The 27,553-nt window shown below is 51.5% G+C and overlaps 1 long non-coding RNA gene and 5 other non-coding genes across 6 annotated transcripts; 5 read left to right on the top strand and 1 right to left on the bottom strand.

The window, feature by feature from the left end:
* Positions 1-125: 125 nt before the first annotated feature.
* Positions 126-27,192, bottom strand: LOC125755723 (uncharacterized). Its single transcript, XR_007412871.1, has 2 exons — positions 27,151-27,192; positions 126-282 (listed from the first exon to the last, which is right to left on the bottom strand). It is a non-coding gene; the product is annotated as an uncharacterized LOC125755723 (long non-coding RNA).
* Positions 129-320, top strand: LOC112655691 (U2 spliceosomal RNA). The gene has a single exon (XR_003133829.2). It is a non-coding gene; the product is annotated as a U2 spliceosomal RNA (small nuclear RNA).
* LOC125755863 (U2 spliceosomal RNA) lies at positions 6,832-7,021 on the top strand. Its single transcript, XR_007413311.1, has one exon. It is a non-coding gene; the product is annotated as a U2 spliceosomal RNA (small nuclear RNA).
* On the top strand, positions 13,525-13,715 carry LOC125755862 (U2 spliceosomal RNA). The gene has a single exon (XR_007413309.1). It is a non-coding gene; the product is annotated as a U2 spliceosomal RNA (small nuclear RNA).
* Positions 20,264-20,454, top strand: LOC125755861 (U2 spliceosomal RNA). Its single transcript, XR_007413308.1, has one exon. It is a non-coding gene; the product is annotated as a U2 spliceosomal RNA (small nuclear RNA).
* On the top strand, positions 26,997-27,187 carry LOC112655700 (U2 spliceosomal RNA). Its single transcript, XR_003133838.3, has one exon. It is a non-coding gene; the product is annotated as a U2 spliceosomal RNA (small nuclear RNA).
* Positions 27,193-27,553: the final 361 nt, after the last annotated feature.

Below are 27,553 nucleotides of genomic sequence, written 5' to 3'. Positions count from 1 at the left end.
CTAGTGCCGCCCGTGCCACGGTGGGAGAAGCGGGGGGAGCGGGACGTGGGCGGAGCGGGAGGGCGAGTCAACCGTGAGTGTAAGGTGGACGTCGTCGGGAGGGCGTGCGCGGGGGGGTGCGCGGCGGTATCGCTTCTCGGCCTTTTGGCTAAGATCAAGTGTAGTATCTGTTCTTATCAGTTTAATATCTGATACGTCCTCTATCCGAGGACAATATATTAAATGGATTTTTGGAGCAGGGAGATGGAATAGGAGCTTGCTCCGTCCACTCCGCGCATCGACCTGGTATTGCAGTACCCTCCAGGAACGGTGCACCCCCTCGGGGAAACACTGGGTTGTCAAAGACAGAGCCTAAGTTCTCCGGAGCCGCGCTTACAGAGGCTCTTTGCTGTTCTCGGGGAGGGTTGGGAGCGGGGCTTAGCGCAAGAAAAAAGCTCAGGGGGCGAGACTCGAATCGAAGTTGACTTCTTGTTTTCTTTTTTTCTCCAGCTCTGCTAACCTCAGCCGCACTTTCACGGTTTGTGGGAGCAACTGACCGTTTGTACTACTGTTTTTCCTCTTTCTGGTTTAGGTGTTCATTTCCCTAAAGCTGTTTTAAGTTTAGTTTTACCTTTTTTTTTTTTTTCCTTAAGTTTTCATTTACTTATGAAAAGCAGAGAGGGAGGGGAGAGAGAGAGAGAGAGAGAGAGGAGAGAGAAGCAGGCTCCATGCAGGGAGCCTGACGTGGGACCCGATCTTGGATCCCCAGGATCACGTCCGGGGCTGAAGACGGCGCTAAACCGCTGAGCCACCCAGGCCTGCCCCCTTAAAACCCTTAAGACACCTGGGCGGTTCAGGGGTCGAGTGTCTGCCCTCATGAATCTAGGGCCTGATCCCAGAGTCCTGGGATCGAGGTCCGCAAAGGGCTCTCTGCAGGGAGCTTGCTTCTCCCTCTTCTTCCTCTGCTTAGGTCTCTACCTCTCTCCGTGTTTCTCATGAATAAAGAGAATATTTAAAATCAATAAGGGGGGATCCCTGGGTGGCGCAGCGGTTTGGCGCCTGCCTTTGGCCCAGGGCGCGATCCTGGAGATCGAGGATCGAATCCCACGTCGGGCTCCCGGTGCATGGAGCCTGCTTCTCCCTCTGCCTGTGTTGTGTCTCTGCCTCTCTCTCTCTCTCACTGTGTGCCTATCATAAAAAAAAAAAAAAAATATATATATATATATATATATATATATATATATATATATATAAAATCAATAAAATCTTTTTAAAAAGGATCTCTTATAAAATTTGCCAGCAAGGAAAATACCTCGGCGTGAGGCAGATTTTGTCTCCTGTCTCATGAAGTTCTGTGGGTAGTCTGAATATAATTTAACAAAACAAGTAAATCAAATACATACGAATAGGATAAAACGTTTTTAGATGAACTGTTTTTTGTGTGCCTACAATGGAATGTTTCAGCTCTATTGTTTATTTAAGTAATCTCCACACCCAATGTGGGGCTGGAACCCGCGACCCAGAGATCAAGACTTGCATGCTCTACCAACTAAGCCAGCCAAGCACTCCTAGGTGAATTATCATTATTATTATTTGTATTTTTTTACTTTTTATTTTTTTTTCCAATTCTATGTATTTATTTGAGATAGAGTGTGTGTGAGAGAGCATGAGCAGGGGGCAGAGGGAGAGGGAGAATCGGACTCTGCTGGGCAGGGAGCCTGACTCAGGCCTTGATCCCAGGACCCTGGGATCATGACCTGAGCTGAAAGCGGACGCTCAACCTAACTGACTCCGCCTGAAACCTTAAAGTTTTGCTAAGCTAAGCTAAGAGATGAGTTACTTTCGTTAGATATCCGGATCACATCCAAATAAGATAATAAATGAAACATTGAAACATCGCTTACTGAACAAAAAAGTGGCTTATCCGCTTTTTGCTTTTTTTCTTAAATAGAGGAATTGAATGCATTTGGATCTATTAATAAACGTGTTTAGTGCCACAGTAAGAAATGTACATGAGAAAGCATGTGTTTCTAGAAATTACAAAAGGATAAATCTGCCAAGCCACAAAATGCTAAGATGGTTCACGGTGGCTTGCTTCTTAGTTTTCACTGGAAATTAAAGATTTCTAAGAGTTAAGCATCCTTGGGATCCCTGGGTGGCGCAGCGGTTTAGCGCCTGCCTTTGGCCCACGGCGTGATCCTGGAGACCCGGGATCCAATCCCACGTCGGGTTCCGGGTGCATGGAGCCTGCTTTTCCCTCTGCCTATGTCTCTGCCTCTCTCTCTCTTTCTCTCTCTCTCTCTCTGTGTGTGTGTGACTATCATAAATAAATAAACATTTAAAAAAAAAAAAGATTTATTTATTGATTTGTTGGAAGGGAAGGGAGGGGAGGGGCAGACGGCGAGAGAAATCTAAGCAGACTCCTGGCTGAAGACTCACCCCGCTGTGGGGGCTTCATCTCACGATCCTGAGGTCACGACCTGGCAGAAAACCAACAGTCGGACGCAGCTGACTGTGCCATCAGGTGCCCCCCACTTTGGATCTTAAACAATGGGCCAGACTCCAACATTCTGCTCTTGGAGCGTGTTTTTCCAGCTTCTTAAATCAGTGCGTGCCAACGCAACCCCCGCCCCCCCCCGCCCCCCCCGCCCCGCCCCGCGTCTCCCCGCCATGCCATAGCACCTGAGTCTGTTTCCGCGTCTAGTTAGCTCAATCTCTTTCTGAAGCTCAGTTTTCCCATCTGTTAAGTGGAGATCATAACCCTGACCCACGTCCTCACATGGTGGATGGGAATAAGGATCCACCGATAACCAAGATGTAAAACAACCAGCCAAGAGTAAGGGTCCCCTTAATTCTGTGAGAGGAGGAAGAGGAAGCAAGCTGAATGAAGATATTGGGCGGTGGTCCTTGGCAGCCTCGATTTCTTCAGGTGAAAAACATGATAGATAACATTTTCCCTTGGGATTGTGGAAAGACCAAAACAGAAAACGAAGGGATTAGCTGGCACACAGTGGGTGCTAAATAATGGCAGGCAACTTGTGAAGCCCCGTTCTGGGTTCTGAGTCTCACTAGTATTACAGATCTAATCTAGCGGGACATGAAACTTGCTCTCCAGCACATAAGCCCTGCTATTTTAGTCCCAGGATCCTGAATATATTCGGGATGAGAGGCTGGGGGCAGGCGCTCTGTGGGCCCATGCACTGCCTTGACCACCACGCGTAACATCCTGGGCTTTCAGGCTTGGATCAACACCGACACGTGTCAAAGAAACGCAGTGTGACAGCTCCACGCTTCTTTGTTCGTCTCTCTCCAGGAGCATTGAGGCTTTTTTATTATCCCAGCCACAGTTCTTGGAGGCTCTGAGTCACTAACAACTTAAAAAGAAAAAACGAAACCTTGCCTCCTGTGTTCTGGGCACCCTCCTTTTCTCTGTCTGACCACCAGAAGATTGTGGAAACTGCTTTGCAGACTCTCCTCAGAGGTTCAGAAGGTAAAGGTGAGAGAAGAGCGGTGAGAAGATTGGGTTGCGTATATTGGTTGTGAGAGCTGAGATCCTAAAAACTATGTTTGCTGCTGCTCCCGTCTCTCTCCCTCAGTCATCAAGTCCTGTAGCAGAACGCTCGTCAACCCGTAAGGTACACGTGCGTTCCAGGAGAGTCTTGTTAAATACTCTGTGGCTCTGCATTTCCAACATGCTCATGGGACCCCGGTGCTGCTGGGGTAGGGACCACACTTTGAGCAGCAAGGTGGCAAACTGTCCCACCTCGAGTGATTTTTCTAAAGATTCTATTATTTTTTTAAAGATTATTTATCTATTTATTCACAAGAGACACAGAGACAGAGGCAGAGACATAGGCAGAGGGAGAAACAGGCTCCTCGCAGGGAGCCCGATGCAGAACTCGATCCCAGGATCCTAGGATCAAGACCTGAGACGAAGGGAGATGCCTAACCAACTGAGCCACCCAGGTGCCCCGATAAACCATTTTTTAAAGTATTTTAGGGCAGCCCCGGTGGCTCAGGGGTTTGGTGCCTGCCTTCGGCCCAGAGCGTGATACTGCAGACCCGGGATCGAGTCCCACGTCGGGCTCCCTGCATGGAGCCTGCTTCTCCCTGCTTCTCCCTGTGTCTCTGCCTCTGTGTGTGTGTGTGTGTGTGTGTGTGTGTTCTCATGAATAAATAAATAAAAATTTTTAAGAAAAATAAAGTATTTTATTTAAGGGCACCTGGGTAGCTCAGTGGTTGGACATCTGCCTTTGGCTCCGGGGGTGATCCCGGATCCTGGGACAGAGTCCCGCATCCGGCTCCTGGCGAGGAGCCAGCTTCTCCCTCTGCCGTCTCTGACACTCTTTATGTGTCTCTCACGAATAAATAAATAAAATCTTTTTCTTTAAGTATTTTATTTGTTTATTTTTCATTAGGCTCCACATCAGGCGTGGGACTTGAACTCATGACCTCGATATTAAGAGTCACGTGCTCGGAGGACCCAGCCAACCAGGTGCCCCCTAGAATAGGAAATCACTACTTCACGATGATAAATATTCCTTTTCCTTTTTTTTTTTCATGTACATTTTTTAAAAAAATTATTTATGATAGTCACAGAGAGAGAGAGAGAGAGAGAGGGGGCAGAGACACAGGCAGAGGGAGAAGCAGGCTCCATGCACCGGGAGCCCGATGTGGGATTCGATCCCGGGTCTCCAGGATCGCGCCCTGGGCCAAAGGCAGGCGCCAAACCGCTGCGCCACCCAGGGATCCCAAATATTCCTTTTCCTTGACAGAACATGCATATCTGCAATCCAAAGCACCTCATTCTAAGATGAAATGCTACAAAGCTAAATTGGCGAGCACAAGATGGCCTTAGGAGCGTGGAAGGGAGCGGAACTATACTAGAACCCAGGCAGAGTCATGATTACGACAGGCCCAGAGGTTGGCTAGTCACTTTCTATAGGTACGGGTCACATTATATAATATTTACTGATTCGTTTACTCAATGAAATATAGTCAGCGTATGCCACGTTCTGTTCGATGGAAGCGCTGGAGGTATAAATGTGCACCAAACAGAACAAGCTCCCCGTTCTAGAGCTTACATGCTATGAGGCTAAACGGCAATAAATAAATGTATAAAATGTCAAGTGACGCCGTGCTGTGGAATACAGGAAAGCCCGGTAAGGGAGAAGCAGGGGCCCTGGGTGGATGAGGGAAGATGAAGCACAGGACTCTCTGCCAGCTGTTGATAGTCTCCCTTTCCAGACGAGGAGGCTACAGAGAAAGGACCTGCCTGACAGGTTTTGGCCTGCGTCTGGTTCTCACCGATATACCGTATGCGGAACATGTGTCGTGGGCCACCTGGGTGGCTCAGCGGTTGAGCGTCAGTCAGTCTGTGGCCCAGGTGGTGATCCCGGGTCTTGGGATCGAGTCGTGCATGGGGCTCCTGGGAGGGAGCCCGTTCCTCCCCCTGCCTATGTCTCTGCCTCTCTCTCCCCCTCGGTCTCTCATACATACATACATACATACATACATACATGCATGCATGAAAGAATGAATGAATGAATGAATTGAATCTTAAAAAAAGAAAGAAGCCTGTATCCTTACTGCTAATAATCATGTCTGATAAGTTGTCATCTCATCATCTCCCGGTTTAGAGATGTCAGATGGAAGGGTTGACGGAGGAGGCCAGGTGACTCGCTAGGTCCCACAGGTCCGCAGGGCTTAGCGCCCACGCACGCCAGCTCCACGCTCCGGGGCGCACCCGCCCCACCCCCACCCCCGCCCGCGTCCCGTCGGCGGAGGCAGCGGGCAGAGGACCCCAGAGGACCCGTGTGTCAGCATCGGCAATGCTCAGTCTCCTCGTGGGCCTGACTCAGAAGAACCATTCCTCGTTTGTCGGCGCCCCCGGCTTCCTCGGCCTAGCCTGCCCCTTGCACTCGCCAAGCTGTGTGGTCTCGGGCCAGTTGCCTAACCTCTGCCTCCACCGCTCCTTCCCTCCTTCCGCAGGTAAACTCTGCAAGTTGGACGCGAAGAGAGCGCTGAGCGCAAGTCTGGCCCAGCCGAGGAGAAGCGTCTGGCTACGGTATAGCGCACGCGGCTCACTCGTTTCGGTGTCACAGGCACGACGCCTCCACTGGTACCTCGTGGCACCTAGGACCCACATCCTGGACCACTCAAACCCCCAGGTCAGGTCACGAGCTACCTCGGCCTTCCCTCAGTCCCACGAAGGAGGGAACGTAGGAAGGTGGCCGCTTCTGCCCTGGGGAAACGGAGGCCCAGGGGGTTAGGTAGATGCCCAGGGAGCCCTCCCGATGGGGCGGTAGGGAGGCCACCCGTTCAGGGCCCGGTCTCGGGTCCCAACTGGTGTCTGGAGCCCTTGGCAGGTGACGCCAGCCAGGCGCTTCTGGGCTCCCCACGCCCTGGCCCCAGCCAGCCTGTAGGGTCCCGCAGTGACGACGTGAGGAGCCTCCTGGGCCCTGGGACGACTCCGCGCCAGCCCCCGGCGCCAGCCCCACGCCCGGTTCCACGGCCCTCCCCCGAGGCGGGCCAAAGCGGGAAGCCGAGGGCGCCTGGCCCGCAGCCGGGTTCCGCCGCCCGCCGCGCCTCTAGGGCTCCGCGCGCGGAGGGGCGGGCCATTCAAATTAGGAAGGGCCTTGCGGGGCCGGCGACGACGCGACGACGGACGCATCGTTTGTCTTTTAAAAGGAAGAGACTTTACAAGGCCTCAGGAGAGCCTAGCGGCTAGTGCCGCCCGTGCCACGGTGGGAGAGCGGGGGGAGCGGGACGTGGGCGGAGCGGGAGGCGAGTCACCGTGAGTGTAAGGTGGACGTCGTCGGGAGGGCGTGCGGCGGGGGGGTGCGCGGCGGTATCGCTCTCGGCCTTTTGGCTAAGATCAAGTGTAGTATCTGTTCTTATCAGTTTAATATCTGATACGTCCTCTATCCGAGGACAATATATTAAATGGATTTTTGGAGCAGGGAGATGGAATAGGAGCTTGCTCCGTCCACTCCGCGCATCGACCTGTTATTGCAGTACCTCCAGGAACGGTGCACCCCCTCGGGAAACACTGGGTTGTCAAAGACAGAGCCTAAGTTCTCCGGACCGCGCTTACAGAGGCTCTTGGCTGTTCTCGGGGAGGGTTGGGAGCGGGGCTTAGCGCAAGAAAAAAGCTCAGGGCGAGACTCGAATCGAAGTTGACTTCTGGTTTTCTTTTTTTCTCCAGCTCTGCTAACCTCAGCCGCACTTTCACGGTTTGGGGGAGCAACTGACCGTTGTACTACTGTTTTTCTCTTTCTGGTTTAGGTTGTTCATTTCCCTAAAGCTGTTTTTAAGTTTTAGTTTTACCTTTTTTTTTTTTTTTCCTTAAGTTTTCATTTACTTATGAAAAGCAGAGAGGGAGGGAGAGAGAGAGAGAGAGAAGAGAGGGAGAGAGAAGCAGGCTCCATGCAGGGAGCCTGACGTGGGACCCGATCTTGGATCCCCAGGATCACGTCCGGGGCTGAAGACGGCGCTAAACCGCTGAGCCACCCAGGCCTGCCCCCTTAAAAACCCTTAAGACACCTGGGCGGTTCAGGGGTCGAGTGTCTGCCCTCATGAATCTAGGGCCTGATCCCAGAGTCCTGGGGATCGAGGTCCGCAAAGGGCTCTCTGCAGGAGCTTGCTTCTCCCTCTTCTTCCTCTGCTTAGGTCTCTCTACCTCTCTCCGTGTTTCTCATGAATAAAGAGAATATTTAAAATCAATAAGGGGGGATCCCTGGGTGGCGCAGCGGTTTGGCGCCTGCCTTTGGCCCAGGGCGCGATCCTGGAGATCGAGGATCGAATCCCACGTCGGGCTCCCGTGCATGGAGCCTGCTTGTCCCCTCTGCCTGTGTTGTGTCTCTGCCTCTCTCCTCTCTCTCACTGTGTGCCTATCATAAAAAAAAAAAAAAAATATATATATTATATATATATATATATATAAAATCAATAAATCTTTTTAAAAAGGATCTCTTATAAAATTTGCCAGCAAGGAAAATACCTCGGCGTGAGGCAGATTTTGTCTCCTGTCTCATGAAGTTCTGTGGGTAGTCCTGAATATAATTTAACAAAACAAGTAAATCAAATACATACGAATAGGATAAAACGTTTTTAGATGAACTGTTTTTTGTGTGCCTACAATGGAATGTTTCAGCTCTATTGTTTATTTAAGTAATCTCCACACCCAATGTGGGGCTGAACCCGCGACCCAGAGATCAAGACTTGCATGCTCTACCAACTAAGCCAGCCAAGCACTCCTAGGTGAATTATCATTATTATTATTTGTATTTTTTTACTTTTAATTTTTTTTTCCAATTCTATGTATTTATTGAGATAGAGTGTGTGTGAGAGAGCATGAGCAGGGGGCAGAGGGAGAGGGAGAATCGGACTCTGCTGGGCAGGGAGCCTGACTCAGGCCTTGATCCCAGGACCCTGGGATCATGACCTGAGCTGAAAGCGACGCTCAACCTAACTGACTCCGCCTGAAACCTTAAAGTTTGCTAAGCTAAGCTAAGAGATGAGTTACTTTCGTTAGATATCCGGATCACATCCAAATAAGATAATAAATGAAACATTGAAACATCGCTTACTGAACAAAAAAAAGTGGCTTATCCGCTTTTTTGCTTTTTTTCTTAAATAGAGGAATTGAATGCATTTGGATCTATTAATAAACGTGTTTAGTGCCACAGTAAGAAATGTACATGAGAAAGCATGTGTTTTCTAGAAATTACAAAAGGATAAATCTGCCAAGCCACAAAATGCTAAGATGGTTCACGGTGGCTTGCTTCTTAGTTTTCACTGGAAATTAAAGATTTCTAAGAGTTAAGCATCCTTGGGATCCCTGGGTGGCGCAGCGGTTTAGCGCCTGCCTTTGGCCCACGGCGTGATCCTGAGACCCGGGATCCAATCCCACGTCGGGTTCCGGGTGCATGGAGCCTGCTTTTCCCTCTGCCTATGTCTCTGCCTCTCTCTCTCTTTCTCTCTCTCTCTCTCTGTGTGTGTGTGACTATCATAAATAAATAAACATTTAAAAAAAAAAAAGATTTATTTATTGATTTGTTGGAAGGGAAGGGAGGGGAGGGGCAGACGGCGAGAGAAATCTAAGCAGACTCCTGGCTGAAGACTCACCCCGCTGTGGGGCTTCATCTCACGATCCTGAGGTCACGACCTGAGCAGAAACCAACAGTCGGACGCAGCTGACTGTTGCCATCCAGGTGCCCCCCACTTTGGATCTTAAACAATGGGCCAGACTCCCAACATTCTGCTCTTGGGAGCGTGTTTTCCAGCTTCTTAAATCAGTGCGTGCCAACGCAAACCCCCGCCCCCCCCCCGCCCCCCCCGCCCCGCCCCGCGTCTCCCCGCCATGCCATATGCACCTGAGTCTGTTTCCGCGTCTAGTTAGCTCAAATCTCTTTCTGAAGCTCAGTTTTCCCATCTGTTAAGTGGAGATCATAAACCCTGACCCACGTCCTCACATGGTGGATGGGAATAAGGATCCACCGATAACCAAGATGTAAAACAACCAGCCAAGAGTAAGGGTCCCCTTAATTCTGTGAGAGGAGGAAGAGGAAGCAAGCTGAATGAAGATATTGGGCGGTGGTCCTTGGCAGCCTCGATTTCTTCAGGTGAAAAACATGATAGATAACATTTTCCCTTTGGGATTGTGGAAAGACCAAAACAGAAAACGAAGGGATTAGCTGGCACACAGTGGGTGCTAAATAATGGCAGGCAACTTGTGAAGCCCCGTTCTGGGTTCTGAGTCTCACTAGTATTACAGATCTAATCTAGCGGGACATGAAACTTGCTCTCCAGCACATAAGCCCTGCTATTTTAGTCCCAGGATCCTGAATATATTCGGGATGAGAGGCTGGGGGCAGGCGCTCTGTGGGCCCATGCACTGCCTTGACCACCACGCGTAACATCCTGGGCTTTCAGGCTTGGATCAACACCGACACGTGTCAAAGAAACGCAGTGTGACAGCTCCACGCTTCTTTGTTCGTCTCTCTCCAGGAGCATTAAGGCTTTTTTATTATCCCAGCCACAGTTCTTGGAGGCTCTGAGTCACTAACAACTTAAAAAGAAAAAACGAAACCTTGCCTCCTGTGTTCTGGGCACCCTCCTTTTCTCTGTCTGACCACCAGAAGATTGTGGAAACTGCTTTGCAGACTCTCCTCAGAGGTTCAGAAGGTAAAGGTGAGAGAAGAGCGGTGAGAAGATTGGGTTGCGTATATTGGTTGTGAGAGCTGAGATCCTAAAAACTATGTTTGCTGCTGCTCCCGTCTCTCTCCCTCAGTCATCAAGTCCTGTAGCAGAACGCTCGTCAACCCGTAAGGTACACGTGCGTTCCAGGAGAGTCTTGTTAAATACTCTGTGGCTCTGCATTTCCAACATGCTCATGGGACCCCCGGTGCTGCTGGGGTAGGGACCACACTTTGAGCAGCAAGGTGGCAAAACTGTCCCACCTCGAGTGATTTTTCTAAAGATTCTATTATTTTTTTAAAGATTATTTATCTATTTATTCACAAGAGACACAGAGACAGAGGCAGAGACATAGGCAGAGGGAGAAACAGGCTCCTCGCAGGGAGCCCGATGCAGAACTCGATCCCAGGATCCTAGGATCAAGACCTGAGACGAAGGGAGATGCCTAACCAACTGAGCCACCCAGGTGCCCCGATAAAACCATTTTTTAAAGTATTTTAGGGCAGCCCCGGTGGCTCAGGGGTTTGGTGCCTGCCTTCGGCCCAGAGCGTGATACTGCAGACCCGGGATCGAGTCCCACGTCGGGCTCCCTGCATGGAGCCTGCTTCTCCCTGCTTCTCCCTGTGTCTCTGCCTCTGTGTGTGTGTGTGTGTTGTGTTCTCATGAATAAATAAATAAAATTTTTAAGAAAAATAAAGTATTTTATTTAAGGCACCTGGGTAGCTCAGTGGTTGGACATCTGCCTTTGGCTCCGGGGGTGATCCCGGATCCTGGGACAGAGTCCCGCATCCGGCTCCTGGCGAGGAGCCAGCTTCTCCCTCTGCCGTCTCTGACACTCTTTATGTGTCTCTCACGAATAAATAAATAAAATCTTTTCTTTAAGTATTTTATTTGTTTATTTTTCATTAGGCTCCACATCAGGCGTGGGACTTGAACTCATGACCTCGATATTAAGAGTCACGTGCTCGGAGGACCCAGCCAACCAGGTGCCCCCTAGAATAGGAAATCACTACTTCACGATGATAAATATTCCTTTTCCTTTTTTTTTTTCATGTACATTTTTTTAAAAAAATTATTTATGATAGTCACAGAGAGAGAGAGAGAGAGAGAGACAGGGGCAGAGACACAGGCAGAGGGAGAAGCAGGCTCCATGCACCGGGAGCCCGATGTGGGATTCGATCCCTGGTCTCCAGGATCGCGCCCTGGCCAAAGGCAGGCGCCAAACCGCTGCGCCACCCAGGGATCCCAAATATTCCTTTTCCTTGACAGAACATGCATATCTGCAATCCAAAGCACCTCATTCTAAGATTAAATGCTACAAAGCTAATTGGCGAGCACAAGATGGCCTTAGGAGCGTGGAAGGGAGCGGAACTATACTAGAACCCAGGCAGAGTCATGATTACGACAGGCCCAGAGGTTGGCTAGTCACTTTCTATAGGTACGGGTCACATTATATAATATTTACTGATTCGTTTACTCAATGAAATATAGTCAGCGTATGCCACGTTCTGTTCGATGGAAGCGCTGGAGGTATAAATGTGCACCAAACAGAACAAGCTCCCCGTTCTAGAGCTTACATGCTATGAGGCTAAACGGCAATAAATAAATGTATAAAATGTCAAGTGACGCCGTGCTGTGGAATACAGGAAAGCCCGGTAAGGGAGAAGCAGGGGCCCTGGGTGGATGAGGGAAGATGAAGCACAGGACTCCTGCCAGCTGTTGATAGTCTCCCTTTCCAGACGAGGAGGCTACAGAGAAAGGACCTGCCTGACAGGTTTTGGCCTGCGTCTGGTTCTCACCGATATACCGTATGCGGAACATGTGTCGTGGGCCACCTGGGTGGCTCAGCGGTTTGAGCGTCAGTCAGTCTGTGGCCCAGGTGGTGATCCCGGGTCTTGGGATCGAGTCGTGCATGGGGCTCCTGGAGGGAGCCCGTTCCTCCCCCTGCCTATGTCTCTGCCTCTCTCTCCCCCTCGGTCCTCTCATACATACATACATACATACATACATACATGCATGCATGAAAGAATGAATGAATGAATGAATTGAATCTTAAAAAAAAGAAAGAAGCCTGTATCCTTACTGCTAATAATCATGTCTGATAAGTTGTCATCTCATCATCTCCCGGTTTAGAGATGTCAGATGGAAGGGTTGACGGAGGAGGCCAGGTGACTCGCTAGGTCCCACAGGTCCGCAGGGCTTAGCGCCCACGCACGCCAGCTCCACGCTCCGGGGCGCACCCGCCCCACCCCCCACCCCCGCCCGCGTCCCGTCGGCGGAGCAGCGGGCAGAGGACCCCCAGAGGACCCGTGTGTCAGCATCGGCAATGCTCAGTCTCCTCGTGGGCCTGACTCAGAAGAACCATTCCTCGTTTGTCGGCGCCCCCGGCTTCCCTCGGCCTAGCCTGCCCCTTGCACTCGCCAAGCTGTGTGGTCTCGGGCCAGTTGCCTACCTCTGCCTCCACCGCTCCTTCCCTCCTTCCGCAGGTAAACTCTGCAAGTTGGACGCGAAGAGAGCGCTGAGCGCAAGTCTGGCCCAGCCGAGGAGAAGCGTCTGGCTACGGTATAGCGCACGCGGCTCACTCGTTTCGGTGTCACAGGCACGACGCCTCCACTGGTACCATCGTGGCACCTAGGACCCACATCCTGGACCACTCAAACCCCCAGGTCAGGTCACGAGCTACCTCGGCCTTCCCTCAGTCCCACGAAGGAGGGAACGTAGGAAGGTGGCCGCTTCTGCCCTGGGGAAACGGAGGCCCAGGGGGTTAGGTAGATGCCCAGGGAGCCCTCCGATGGGGCGGTAGGGAGGCCACCCGTTCAGGGCCCGGTCTCGGGTCCCAACTGGTGTCTGGAGCCCTTGGCAGGTGACGCCAGCCAGGCGCTTCTGGGCTCCCCACGCCCTGGCCCCAGCCAGCCTGTAGGGTCCCGCAGTGACGACGTGAGGAGCCTCCTGGGCCCTGGGACGACTCCGCGCCAGCCCCCGGCGCCAGCCCCACGCCCGGTTCCACGGCCCTCCCCCGAGGCGGGCCAAAGCGGGAAGCCGAGGGCGCCTGGCCCGCAGCCGGGTTCCGCCGCCCGCCGCGCCTCTAGGGCTCCGCGCGCGGAGGGGCGGGGCCATTCAATTAGGAAGGGCCTTGCGGGGCCGGCGACGACGCGACGACGGACGCATCGTTTGTCTTTTAAAAGGAAGAGACTTTACAAGGCCTCAGGAGAGCCTAGCGGCTAGTGCCGCCCGTGCCACGGTGGGAGAAGCGGGGGGAGCGGGACGTGGGCGGAGCGGGAGGCGAGTCACCGTGAGTGTAAGGTGGACGTCGTCGGGAGGGCGTGCGCGGGGGGTGCGCGCGGTATCGCTTCTCGGCCTTTTGGCTAAGATCAAGTGTAGTATCTGTTCTTATCAGTTTAATATCTGATACGTCCTCTATCCGAGGACAATATATTAAATGGATTTTTGGAGCAGGGAGATGGAATAGGAGCTTGCTCCGTCCACTCCGCGCATCGACCTGGTATTGCAGTACCTCCAGGAACGGTGCACCCCCTCGGGGAAACCTGGGTTGTCAAAGACAGAGCCTAAGTTCTCCGGAGCCGCGCTTACAGAGGCTCTTGGCTGTTCTCGGGGAGGGTTGGGAGGCGGGGCTTAGCGCAAGAAAAAAGCTCAGGGCGAGACTCGAATCGAAGTTGACTTCTGGTTTCTTTTTTTCTTCTCCAGCTCTGCTAACCTCAGCCGCACTTTTCACGGTTTGGGGGAGCAACTGAACCGTTGTACTACTGTTTTCTCTTTCTGGTTTAGGTTGTTCATTTCCCTAAAGCTGTTTTTAAGTGTTAGTTTTACCTTTTTTTTTTTTTTTTTTCCTTAAGTTTTTCATTTACTTATGAAAAGCAGAGAGGGAGGGAGAGAGAGAGGAGAGAGAGAGAGAGAAGAGAGGGAGAGAGAAGCAGGCTCCATGCAGGGAGCCTGACGTGTGACCCGATCTTGGATCCCCAGGATCACGTCCGGGGCTGAAGACGGCGCTAAACCGCTGAGCCACCCAGGCCTGCCCCCTTAAAACCCTTAAGACACCTGGGCGGTTCAGGGGTCGAGTGTCTGCCCTCATGAATCTAGGGCCTGATCCCAGAGTCCTGGGATCGAGGTCCGCAAAGGGCTCTCTGCAGGGAGCTTGCTTCTCCCTCTTCTTCCTCTGCTTAGGTCTCTACCTCTCTCCGTGTTTCTCATGAATAAAGAGAATATTTAAAATCAATAAGGGGGGATCCCTGGGTGGCGCAGCGGTTTGGCGCCTGCCTTTGGCCCAGGGCGCGATCCTGGAGATCGAGGATCGAATCCCACGTCGGGCTCCCGGTGCATGGAGCCTGCTTCTCCCTCTGCCTGTGTTGTGTCTCTGCCTCTCTCTCTCTCTCACTGTGTGCCTATCATAAAAAAAAAAAAAAAAAAAAAAAAATATATATATATATATATATATATATATATATATATATATATATATATAAAATCAATAAAATCTTTTTAAAAAGGATCTCTTATAAAATTTGCCAGCAAGGAAAATACCTCGGCGTGAGGCAGATTTTGTCTCCTGTCTCATGAAGTTCTGTGGGTAGTCTGAATATAATTTAACAAAACAAGTAAATCAAATACATACGAATAGGATAAAACGTTTTTAGATGAACTGTTTTTTGTGTGCCTACAATGGAATGTTTCAGCTCTATTGTTTATTTAAGTAATCTCCACACCCAATGTGGGGCTGGAACCCGCGACCCAGAGATCAAGACTTGCATGCTCTACCAACTAAGCCAGCCAAGCACTCCTAGGTGAATTATCATTATTATTATTTGTATTTTTTTACTTTTTATTTTTTTTCCAATTCTATGTATTTATTTGAGATAGAGTGTGTGTGAGAGAGCATGAGCAGGGGGCAGAGGGAGAGGGAGAATCGGACTCTGCTGGGCAGGGAGCCTGACTCAGGCCTTGATCCCAGGACCCTGGGATCATGACCTGAGCTGAAAGCGGACGCTCAACCTAACTGACTCCGCCTGAAACCTTAAGGTTTTGCTAAGCTAAGCTAAGAGATGAGTTACTTTCGTTAGATATCCGGATCACATCCAAATAAGATAATAAATGAAACATTGAAACATCGCTTACTGAACAAAAAAAGTGGCTTATCCGCTTTTTGCTTTTTTTCTTAAATAGAGGAATTGAATATATTTGGATCTATTAATAAACGTGTTTAGTGCCACAGTAAGAAATGTACATGAGAAAGCATGTGTTTCTAGAAATTACAAAAGGATAAATCTGCCAAGCCACAAAATGCTAAGATGGTTCACGGTGGCTTGCTTCTTAGTTTTCACTGGAAATTAAAGATTTCTAAGAGTTAAGCATCCTTGGGATCCCTGGGTGGCGCAGCGGTTTAGCGCCTGCCTTTGGCCCACGGCGTGATCCTGGAGACCCGGGATCCAATCCCACGTCGGGTTCCGGGTGCATGGAGCCTGCTTTTCCCTCTGCCTATGTCTCTGCCTCTCTCTCTCTTTCTCTCTCTCTCTCTCTGTGTGTGTGTGGGACTATCATAAATAAATAAACATTAAAAAAAAAAAGATTTATTTATTGATTTGTTGGAAGGGAAGGGAGGGGAGGGGCAGACGGCGAGAGAAATCTAAGCAGACTCCTGGCTGAAGACTCACCCCGCTGTGGGCTTCATCTCACGATCCTGAGGTCACGACCTGAGCAGAAACCAACAGTCGGACGCAGCTGACTGTGCCATCCAGGTGCCCCCCACTTTGGATCTTAAACAATGGGCCAGACTCCCAACATTCTGCTCTTGGGAGCGTGTTTTCCAGCTTCTTAAATCAGTGCGTGCCAACGCAACCCCCGCCCCCCCCCCGCCCCCCCCCGCCCCGCCCCGCGTCTCCCCGCCATGCCATATGCACCTGAGTCTGTTTCCGCGTCTAGTTAGCTCAAATCTCTTTCTGAAGCTCAGTTTTCCCATCTGTTAAGTGGAGATCATAAACCCTGACCCACGTCCTCACATGGTGGATGGGAATAAGGATCCACCGATAACCAAGATGTAAAACAACCAGCCAAGAGTAAGGGTCCCCTTAATTCTGTGAGAGGAGGAAGAGGAAGAAAGCTGAATGAAGATATTGGGCGGTGGTCCTTGGCAGCCTCGATTTCTTCAGGTGAAAAACATGATAGATAACATTTTCCCTTTGGGATTGTGGAAAGACCAAAACAGAAAACGAAGGGATTAGCTGGCACACAGTGGGTGCTAAATAATGGCAGGCAACTTGTGAAGCCCCGTTCTGGGTTCTGAGTCTCACTAGTATTACAGATCTAATCTAGCGGGACATGAAACTTGCTCTCCAGCACATAAGCCCTGCTATTTTAGTCCCAGGATCCTGAATATATTCGGGATGAGAGGCTGGGGGCAGGCGCTCTGTGGGCCCATGCACTGCCTTGACCACCACGCGTAACATCCTGGGCTTTCAGGCTTGGATCAACACCGACACGTGTCAAAGAAACGCAGTGTGACAGCTCCACGCTTCTTTGTTCGTCTCTCTCCAGGAGCATTGAGGCTTTTTTATTATCCCAGCCACAGTTCTTGGAGGCTCTGAGTCACTAACAACTTAAAAAGAAAAAACGAAACCTTGCCTCCTGTGTTCTGGGCACCCTCCTTTTCTCTGTCTGACCACCAGAAGATTGTGGAAACTGCTTTGCAGACTCTCCTCAGAGGTTCAGAAGGTAAAGGTGAGAGAAGAGCGGTGAGAAGATTGGGTTGCGTATATTGGTTGTGAGAGCTGAGATCCTAAAAACTATGTTTGCTGCTGCTCCCGTCTCTCTCCCTCAGTCATCAAGTCCTGTAGCAGAACGCTCGTCAACCCGTAAGGTACACGTGCGTTCCAGGAGAGTCTTGTTAAATACTCTGTGGCTCTGCATTTCCAACATGCTCATGGGACCCCGGTGCTGCTGGGGTAGGGACCACACTTTGAGCAGCAAGGTGGCAAACTGTCCCACCTCGAGTGATTTTTCTAAAGATTCTATTATTTTTTTAAAGATTATTTATCTATTTATTCACAAGAGACACAGAGACAGAGGCAGAGACATAGGCAGAGGGAGAAACAGGCTCCTCGCAGGGAGCCCGATGCAGAACTCGATCCCAGGATCCTAGGATCAAGACCTGAGACGAAGGGAGATGCCTAACCAACTGAGCCACCCAGGTGCCCCGATAAACCATTTTTTAAAGTATTTTAGGGCAGCCCCGGTGGCTCAGGGGTTTGGTGCCTGCCTTCGGCCCAGAGCGTGATACTGCAGACCCGGGATCGAGTCCCACGTCGGGCTCCCTGCATGGAGCCTGCTTCTCCCTGCTTCTCCCTGTGTCTCTGCCTCTGTGTGTGTGTGTGTGTGTGTGTGTTCTCATGAATAAATAAATAAAATTTTTTAAGAAAAATAAAGTATTTTATTTAAGGGCACCTGGGTAGCTCAGTGGTTGGACATCTGCCTTTGGCTCCGGGGGTGATCCCGGATCCTGGGACAGAGTCCCGCATCCGGCTCCTGGCGAGGAGCCAGCTTCTCCCTCTGCCGTCTCTGACACTCTTTATGTGTCTCTCACGAATAAATAAATAAAATCTTTTTCTTTAAGTATTTTATTTGTTTATTTTTCATTAGGCTCCACATCAGGCGTGGGACTTGAACTCATGACCTCGATATTAAGAGTCACGTGCTCGGAGGACCCAGCCAACCAGGTGCCCCCTAGAATAGGAAATCACTACTTCACGATGATAAATATTCCTTTTCCTTTTTTTTTTTCATGTACATTTTTAAAAAAAAAATTATTTATGATAGTCACAGAGAGAGAGAGAGAGAGAGAGGGGCAGAGACACAGGCAGAGGGAGAAGCAGGCTCCATGCACCGGGAGCCCGATGTGGGATTCGATCCCGGGTCTCCAGGATCGCGCCCTGGGCCAAAGGCAGGCGCCAAACCGCTGCGCCACCCAGGGATCCCAAATATTCCTTTTCCTTGACAGAACATGCATATCTGCAATCCAAAGCACCTCATTCTAAGATGAAATGCTACAAAGCTAAATTGGCGAGCACAAGATGGCCTTAGGAGCGTGGAAGGGAGCGGAACTATACTAGAACCCAGGCAGAGTCATGATTACGACAGGCCCAGAGGTTGGCTAGTCACTTTCTATAGGTACGGGTCACATTATATAATATTTACTGATTCGTTTACTCAATGAAATATAGTCAGCGTATGCCACGTTCTGTTCGATGGAAGCGCTGGAGGTATAAATGTGCACCAAACAGAACAAGCTCCCCGTTCTAGAGCTTACATGCTATGAGGCTAAACGGCAATAAATAAATGTATAAAATGTCAAGTGACGCCGTGCTGTGGAATACAGGAAAGCCCGGTAAGGGAGAAGCAGGGGCCCTGGGTGGATGAGGGAAGATGAAGCACAGGACTCTCTGCCAGCTGTTGATAGTCTCCCTTTCCAGACGAGGAGGCTACAGAGAAAGGACCTGCCTGACAGGTTTTGGCCTGCGTCTGGTTCTCACCGATATACCGTATGCGGAACATGTGTCGTGGGCCACCTGGGTGGCTCAGCGGTTGAGCGTCAGTCAGTCTGTGGCCCAGGTGGTGATCCCGGGTCTTGGGATCGAGTCGTGCATGGGGCTCCTGGGAGGGAGCCCGTTCCTCCCCCTGCCTATGTCTCTGCCTCTCTCTCCCCCTCGGTCTCTCATACATACATACATACATACATACATACATGCATGCATGAAAGAATGAATGAATGAATGAATTGAATCTTAAAAAAAAGAAAGAAGCCTGTATCCTTACTGCTAATAATCATGTCTGATAAGTTGTCATCTCATCATCTCCCGGTTTAGAGATGTCAGATGGAAGGGTTGACGGAGGAGGCCAGGTGACTCGCTAGGTCCCACAGGTCCGCAGGGCTTAGCGCCCACGCACGCCAGCTCCACGCTCCGGGGCGCACCCGCCCCACCCCCCACCCCCGCCCGCGTCCCGTCGGCGGAGGCAGCGGGCAGAGGACCCCAGAGGACCCGTGTGTCAGCATCGGCAATGCTCAGTCTCCTCGTGGGCCTGACTCAGAAGAACCATTCCTCGTTTGTCGGCGCCCCCGGCTTCCTCGGCCTAGCCTGCCCCTTGCACTCGCCAAGCTGTGTGGTCTCGGGCCAGTTGCCTAACCTCTGCCTCCACCGCTCCTTCCCTCCTTCCGCAGGTAAACTCTGCAAGTTGGACGCGAAGAGAGCGCTGAGCGCAAGTCTGGCCCAGCCGAGGAGAAGCGTCTGGCTACGGTATAGCGCACGCGGCTCACTCGTTTCGGTGTCACAGGCACGACGCCTCCACTGGTACCTCGTGGCACCTAGGACCCACATCCTGGACCACTCAAACCCCCAGGTCAGGTCACGAGCTACCTCGGCCTTCCCTCAGTCCCACGAAGGAGGGAACGTAGGAAGGTGGCCGCTTCTGCCCTGGGGAAACGGAGGCCCAGGGGGTTAGGTAGATGCCCAGGGAGCCCTCCCGATGGGGCGGTAGGGAGGCCACCCGTTCAGGGCCCGGTCTCGGGTCCCAACTGGTGTCTGGAGCCCTTGGCAGGTGACGCCAGCCAGGCGCTTCTGGGCTCCCCACGCCCTGGCCCCAGCCAGCCTGTAGGGTCCCGCAGTGACGACGTGAGGAGCCTCCTGGGCCCTGGGACGACTCCGCGCCAGCCCCCGGCGCCAGCCCCACGCCCGGTTCCACGGCCCTCCCCCGAGGCGGGCCAAAGCGGGAAGCCGAGGGCGCCTGGCCCGCAGCCGGGTTCCGCCGCCCGCCGCGCCTCTAGGGCTCCGCGCGCGGAGGGGCGGGCCATTCAAATTAGGAAGGGCCTTGCGGGGCCGGCGACGACGCGACGACGGACGCATCGTTTGTCTTTTAAAAGGAAGAGACTTTACAAGGCCTCAGGAGAGCCTAGCGGCTAGTGCCGCCCGTGCCACGGTGGGAGAAGCGGGGGGAGCGGGACGTGGGCGGAGCGGGAGGCGAGTCACCGTGAGTGTAAGGTGGACGTCGTCGGGAGGGCGTGCGCGGGGGGGTGCGCGGCGGTATCGCTTCTCGGCCTTTTGGCTAAGATCAAGTGTAGTATCTGTTCTTATCAGTTTAATATCTGATACGTCCTCTATCCGAGGACAATATATTAAATGGATTTTTGGAGCAGGGAGATGGAATAGGAGCTTGCTCCGTCCACTCCGCGCATCGACCTGGTATTGCAGTACCTCCAGGAACGGTGCACCCCCTCGGGGAAACACTGGGTTGTCAAAGACAGAGCCTAAGTTCTCCGGAGCCGCGCTTACAGAGGCTCTTGGCTGTTCTCGGGGAGGGTTGGGAGCGGGGCTTAGCGCAAGAAAAAAGCTCAGGGCGAGACTCGAATCGAAGTTGACTTCTGGTTTTCTTTTTTTCTCCAGCTCTGCTAACCTCAGCCGCACTTTCACGGTTTGGGGGAGCAACTGACCGTTGTACTACTGTTTTTCTCTTTCTGGTTTAGGTTGTTCATTTCCCTAAAGCTGTTTTTAAGTTTTAGTTTTACCTTTTTTTTTTTTTTTTCCTTAAGTTTTCATTTACTTATGAAAAGCAGAGAGGGAGGGAGAGAGAGAGAGAGAGAGAGAGAGAGAAGAGAGGGAGAGAGAAGCAGGCTCCATGCAGGGAGCCTGACGTGGGACCCGATCTTGGATCCCCAGGATCACGTCCGGGGCTGAAGACGGCGCTAAACCGCTGAGCCACCCAGGCCTGCCCCCTTAAAACCCTTAAGACACCTGGGCGGTTCAGGGGTCGAGTGTCTGCCCTCATGAATCTAGGGCCTGATCCCAGAGTCCTGGGATCGAGGTCCGCAAAGGGCTCTCTGCAGGGAGCTTGCTTCTCCCTCTTCTTCCTCTGCTTAGGTCTCTACCTCTCTCCGTGTTTCTCATGAATAAAGAGAATATTTAAAATCAATAAGGGGGGATCCCTGGGTGGCGCAGCGGTTTGGCGCCTGCCTTTGGCCCAGGGCGCGATCCTGGAGATCGAGGATCGAATCCCACGTCGGGCTCCCGGTGCATGGAGCCTGCTTCTCCCTCTGCCTGTGTTGTGTCTCTGCCTCTCTCTCTCTCTCACTGTGTGCCTATCATAAAAAAAAAAAAAAAAAAAAAAAAAATATATATATATATATATATATATATATATATATATATATATATATATAAAATCAATAAAATCTTTTTAAAAAGGATCTCTTATAAAATTTGCCAGCAAGGAAAATACCTCGGCGTGAGGCAGATTTTGTCTCCTGTCTCATGAAGTTCTGTGGGTAGTCTGAATATAATTTAACAAAACAAGTAAATCAAATACATACGAATAGGATAAAACGTTTTTAGATGAACTGTTTTTTGTGTGCCTACAATGGAATGTTTCAGCTCTATTGTTTATTTAAGTAATCTCCACACCCAATGTGGGGCTGGAACCCGCGACCCAGAGATCAAGACTTGCATGCTCTACCAACTAAGCCAGCCAAGCACTCCTAGGTGAATTATCATTATTATTATTTGTATTTTTTTACTTTTTATTTTTTTTCCAATTCTATGTATTTATTTGAGATAGAGTGTGTGTGAGAGAGCATGAGCAGGGGGCAGAGGGAGAGGGAGAATCGGACTCTGCTGGGCAGGGAGCCTGACTCAGGCCTTGATCCCAGGACCCTGGGATCATGACCTGAGCTGAAAGCGGACGCTCAACCTAACTGACTCCGCCTGAAACCTTAAGGTTTTGCTAAGCTAAGCTAAGAGATGAGTTACTTTCGTTAGATATCCGGATCACATCCAAATAAGATAATAAATGAAACATTGAAACATCGCTTACTGAACAAAAAAAGTGGCTTATCCGCTTTTTGCTTTTTTTCTTAAATAGAGGAATTGAATATATTTGGATCTATTAATAAACGTGTTTAGTGCCACAGTAAGAAATGTACATGAGAAAGCATGTGTTTCTAGAAATTACAAAAGGATAAATCTGCCAAGCCACAAAATGCTAAGATGGTTCACGGTGGCTTGCTTCTTAGTTTTCACTGGAAATTAAAGATTTCTAAGAGTTAAGCATCCTTGGGATCCCTGGGTGGCGCAGCGGTTTAGCGCCTGCCTTTGGCCCACGGCGTGATCCTGGAGACCCGGGATCCAATCCCACGTCGGGTTCCGGGTGCATGGAGCCTGCTTTTCCCTCTGCCTATGTCTCTGCCTCTCTCTCTCTTTCTCTCTCTCTCTCTCTGTGTGTGTGTGGGACTATCATAAATAAATAAACATTAAAAAAAAAAAGATTTATTTATTGATTTGTTGGAAGGGAAGGGAGGGGAGGGGCAGACGGCGAGAGAAATCTAAGCAGACTCCTGGCTGAAGACTCACCCCGCTGTGGGGCTTCATCTCACGATCCTGAGGTCACGACCTGAGCAGAAACCAACAGTCGGACGCAGCTGACTGTGCCATCCAGGTGCCCCCCACTTTGGATCTTAAACAATGGGCCAGACTCCCAACATTCTGCTCTTGGGAGCGTGTTTTCCAGCTTCTTAAATCAGTGCGTGCCAACGCAACCCCCGCCCCCCCCCCGCCCCCCCCGCCCCGCCCCGCGTCTCCCCGCCATGCCATATGCACCTGAGTCTGTTTCCGCGTCTAGTTAGCTCAAATCTCTTTCTGAAGCTCAGTTTTCCCATCTGTTAAGTGGAGATCATAAACCCTGACCCACGTCCTCACATGGTGGATGGGAATAAGGATCCACCGATAACCAAGATGTAAAACAACCAGCCAAGAGTAAGGGTCCCCTTAATTCTGTGAGAGGAGGAAGAGGAAGAAAGCTGAATGAAGATATTGGGCGGTGGTCCTTGGCAGCCTCGATTTCTTCAGGTGAAAAACATGATAGATAACATTTTCCCTTTGGGATTGTGGAAAGACCAAAACAGAAAACGAAGGGATTAGCTGGCACACAGTGGGTGCTAAATAATGGCAGGCAACTTGTGAAGCCCCGTTCTGGGTTCTGAGTCTCACTAGTATTACAGATCTAATCTAGCGGGACATGAAACTTGCTCTCCAGCACATAAGCCCTGCTATTTTAGTCCCAGGATCCTGAATATATTCGGGATGAGAGGCTGGGGGCAGGCGCTCTGTGGGCCCATGCACTGCCTTGACCACCACGCGTAACATCCTGGGCTTTCAGGCTTGGATCAACACCGACACGTGTCAAAGAAACGCAGTGTGACAGCTCCACGCTTCTTTGTTCGTCTCTCTCCAGGAGCATTGAGGCTTTTTTATTATCCCAGCCACAGTTCTTGGAGGCTCTGAGTCACTAACAACTTAAAAAGAAAAAACGAAACCTTGCCTCCTGTGTTCTGGGCACCCTCCTTTTCTCTGTCTGACCACCAGAAGATTGTGGAAACTGCTTTGCAGACTCTCCTCAGAGGTTCAGAAGGTAAAGGTGAGAGAAGAGCGGTGAGAAGATTGGGTTGCGTATATTGGTTGTGAGAGCTGAGATCCTAAAAACTATGTTTGCTGCTGCTCCCGTCTCTCTCCCTCAGTCATCAAGTCCTGTAGCAGAACGCTCGTCAACCCGTAAGGTACACGTGCGTTCCAGGAGAGTCTTGTTAAATACTCTGTGGCTCTGCATTTCCAACATGCTCATGGGACCCCGGTGCTGCTGGGGTAGGGACCACACTTTGAGCAGCAAGGTGGCAAACTGTCCCACCTCGAGTGATTTTTCTAAAGATTCTATTATTTTTTTAAAGATTATTTATCTATTTATTCACAAGAGACACAGAGACAGAGGCAGAGACATAGGCAGAGGGAGAAACAGGCTCCTCGCAGGGAGCCCGATGCAGAACTCGATCCCAGGATCCTAGGATCAAGACCTGAGACGAAGGGAGATGCCTAACCAACTGAGCCACCCAGGTGCCCCGATAAACCATTTTTTAAAGTATTTTAGGGCAGCCCCGGTGGCTCAGGGGTTTGGTGCCTGCCTTCGGCCCAGAGCGTGATACTGCAGACCCGGGATCGAGTCCCACGTCGGGCTCCCTGCATGGAGCCTGCTTCTCCCTGCTTCTCCCTGTGTCTCTGCCTCTGTGTGTGTGTGTGTGTGTGTGTGTGTTCTCATGAATAAATAAATAAAATTTTTTAAGAAAAATAAAGTATTTTATTTAAGGGCACCTGGGTAGCTCAGTGGTTGGACATCTGCCTTTGGCTCCGGGGGTGATCCCGGATCCTGGGACAGAGTCCCGCATCCGGCTCCTGGCGAGGAGCCAGCTTCTCCCTCTGCCGTCTCTGACACTCTTTATGTGTCTCTCACGAATAAATAAATAAAATCTTTTTCTTTAAGTATTTTATTTGTTTATTTTTCATTAGGCTCCACATCAGGCGTGGGACTTGAACTCATGACCTCGATATTAAGAGTCACGTGCTCGGAGGACCCAGCCAACCAGGTGCCCCCTAGAATAGGAAATCACTACTTCACGATGATAAATATTCCTTTTCCTTTTTTTTTTTCATGTACATTTTTAAAAAAAAAAATTATTTATGATAGTCACAGAGAGAGAGAGAGAGAGAGAGGGGCAGAGACACAGGCAGAGGGAGAAGCAGGCTCCATGCACCGGGAGCCCGATGTGGGATTCGATCCCGGGTCTCCAGGATCGCGCCCTGGGCCAAAGGCAGGCGCCAAACCGCTGCGCCACCCAGGGATCCCAAATATTCCTTTTCCTTGACAGAACATGCATATCTGCAATCCAAAGCACCTCATTCTAAGATGAAATGCTACAAAGCTAAATTGGCGAGCACAAGATGGCCTTAGGAGCGTGGAAGGGAGCGGAACTATACTAGAACCCAGGCAGAGTCATGATTACGACAGGCCCAGAGGTTGGCTAGTCACTTTCTATAGGTACGGGTCACATTATATAATATTTACTGATTCGTTTACTCAATGAAATATAGTCAGCGTATGCCACGTTCTGTTCGATGGAAGCGCTGGAGGTATAAATGTGCACCAAACAGAACAAGCTCCCCGTTCTAGAGCTTACATGCTATGAGGCTAAACGGCAATAAATAAATGTATAAAATGTCAAGTGACGCCGTGCTGTGGAATACAGGAAAGCCCGGTAAGGGAGAAGCAGGGGCCCTGGGTGGATGAGGGAAGATGAAGCACAGGACTCTCTGCCAGCTGTTGATAGTCTCCCTTTCCAGACGAGGAGGCTACAGAGAAAGGACCTGCCTGACAGGTTTTGGCCTGCGTCTGGTTCTCACCGATATACCGTATGCGGAACATGTGTCGTGGGCCACCTGGGTGGCTCAGCGGTTGAGCGTCAGTCAGTCTGTGGCCCAGGTGGTGATCCCGGGTCTTGGGATCGAGTCGTGCATGGGGCTCCTGGGAGGGAGCCCGTTCCTCCCCCTGCCTATGTCTCTGCCTCTCTCTCCCCCTCGGTCTCTCATACATACATACATACATACATACATGCATGCATGAAAGAATGAATGAATGAATGAATTGAATCTTAAAAAAAAGAAAGAAGCCTGTATCCTTACTGCTAATAATCATGTCTGATAAGTTGTCATCTCATCATCTCCCGGTTTAGAGATGTCAGATGGAAGGGTTGACGGAGGAGGCCAGGTGACTCGCTAGGTCCCACAGGTCCGCAGGGCTTAGCGCCCACGCACGCCAGCTCCACGCTCCGGGGCGCACCCGCCCCACCCCCCACCCCCGCCCGCGTCCCGTCGGCGGAGGCAGCGGGCAGAGGACCCCAGAGGACCCGTGTGTCAGCATCGGCAATGCTCAGTCTCCTCGTGGGCCTGACTCAGAAGAACCATTCCTTGTTTGTCGGCGCCCCCGGCTTCCTCGGCCTAGCCTGCCCCTTGCACTCGCCAAGCTGTGTGGTCTCGGGCCAGTTGCCTAACCTCTGCCTCCACCGCTCCTTCCCTCCTTCCGCAGGTAAACTCTGCAAGTTGGACGCGAAGAGAGCGCTGAGCGCAAGTCTGGCCCAGCCGAGGAGAAGCGTCTGGCTACGGTATAGCGCACGCGGCTCACTCGTTTCGGTGTCACAGGCACGACGCCTCCACTGGTACCTCGTGGCACCTAGGACCCACATCCTGGACCACTCAAACCCCCAGGTCAGGTCACGAGCTACCTCGGCCTTCCCTCAGTCCCACGAAGGAGGGAACGTAGGAAGGTGGCCACTTCTGCCCTGGGGAAACGGAGGCCCAGGGGGTTAGGTAGATGCCCAGGGAGCCCTCCCGATGGGGCGGTAGGGAGGCCACCCGTTCAGGGCCCGGTCTCGGGTCCCAACTGGTGTCTGGAGCCCTTGGCAGGTGACGCCAGCCAGGCGCTTCTGGGCTCCCCACGCCCTGGCCCCAGCCAGCCTGTAGGGTCCCGCAGTGACGACGTGAGGAGCCTCCTGGGCCCTGGGACGACTCAGCGCCAGCCCCCGGCGCCAGCCCCACGCCCGGTTCCACGGCCCTCCCCCGAGGCGGGCCAAAGCGGGAAGCCGAGGGCGCCTGGCCCGCAGCCGGGTTCCGCCGCCCGCCGCGTCTCTAGGGCTCCGCGCGCGGAGGGGCGGGCCATTCAAATTAGGAAGGGCCTTGCGGGGCCGGCGACGACGCGACGACGGACGCATCGTTTGTCTTTTAAAAGGAAGAGACTTTACAAGGCCTCAGGAGAGCCTAGCGGCTAGTGCCGCCCGTGCCACGGTGGGAGAAGCGGGGGGAGCGGGACGTGGGCGGAGCGGGAGGCGAGTCACCGTGAGTGTAAGGTGGACGTCGTCGGGAGGGCGTGCGCGGGGGGTGCGCGGCGGTATCGCTTCTCGGCCTTTTGGCTAAGATCAAGTGTAGTATCTGTTCTTATCAGTTTAATATCTGATACGTCCTTTATCCGAGGACAGTATATTAAATGGATTTTTGGAGCAGGGAGATGGAATAGGAGCTTGCTCCGTCCACTCCGCGCATCGACCTGGTATTGCAGTACCTCCAGGAACGGTGCACCCCCCGGGGAAACACTCGGTTACAAAGAATAGGTTTTGTTTCTTTTTTCGTCTTGACGTCAGGTGAGGTGCCACTTGTTCGGTTTCGCGGAGGATAGGGGCAGTTGGGTATTCGGTGTTCTCTTTTTTTTTTTTTCCTCGGGTGTGTTTTCTAAGTTCTTACCCATGCTCTTTGGCTGTGCGGGTCTCTGTTCTCTCTCTATCTGTCTCTTGTTTTTTTTTTTTTTTTTTTTTTTTACTTTTTGAGGTGTTTTTTTGTTTACTAAAGAAGCGTGACAGGGCTAGAGTCAATCTCCGTGCCGGGGTCGCACTGGGGGACTAGATCCGGTGACGCCAGAATCATGCCAGAAGCCTTAGGCAGACGCTGAACCG

This window comes from Canis lupus, chromosome 9 (assembly GCF_003254725.2).
Source record: "Canis lupus dingo isolate Sandy chromosome 9, ASM325472v2, whole genome shotgun sequence".
In the NCBI taxonomy this organism is placed as follows: domain Eukaryota; kingdom Metazoa; phylum Chordata; class Mammalia; order Carnivora; family Canidae; genus Canis; species Canis lupus.
The sequence above is the reverse complement of the archived record's forward strand: the minus strand, read 5'-3'. Positions and strand labels throughout refer to the sequence as shown.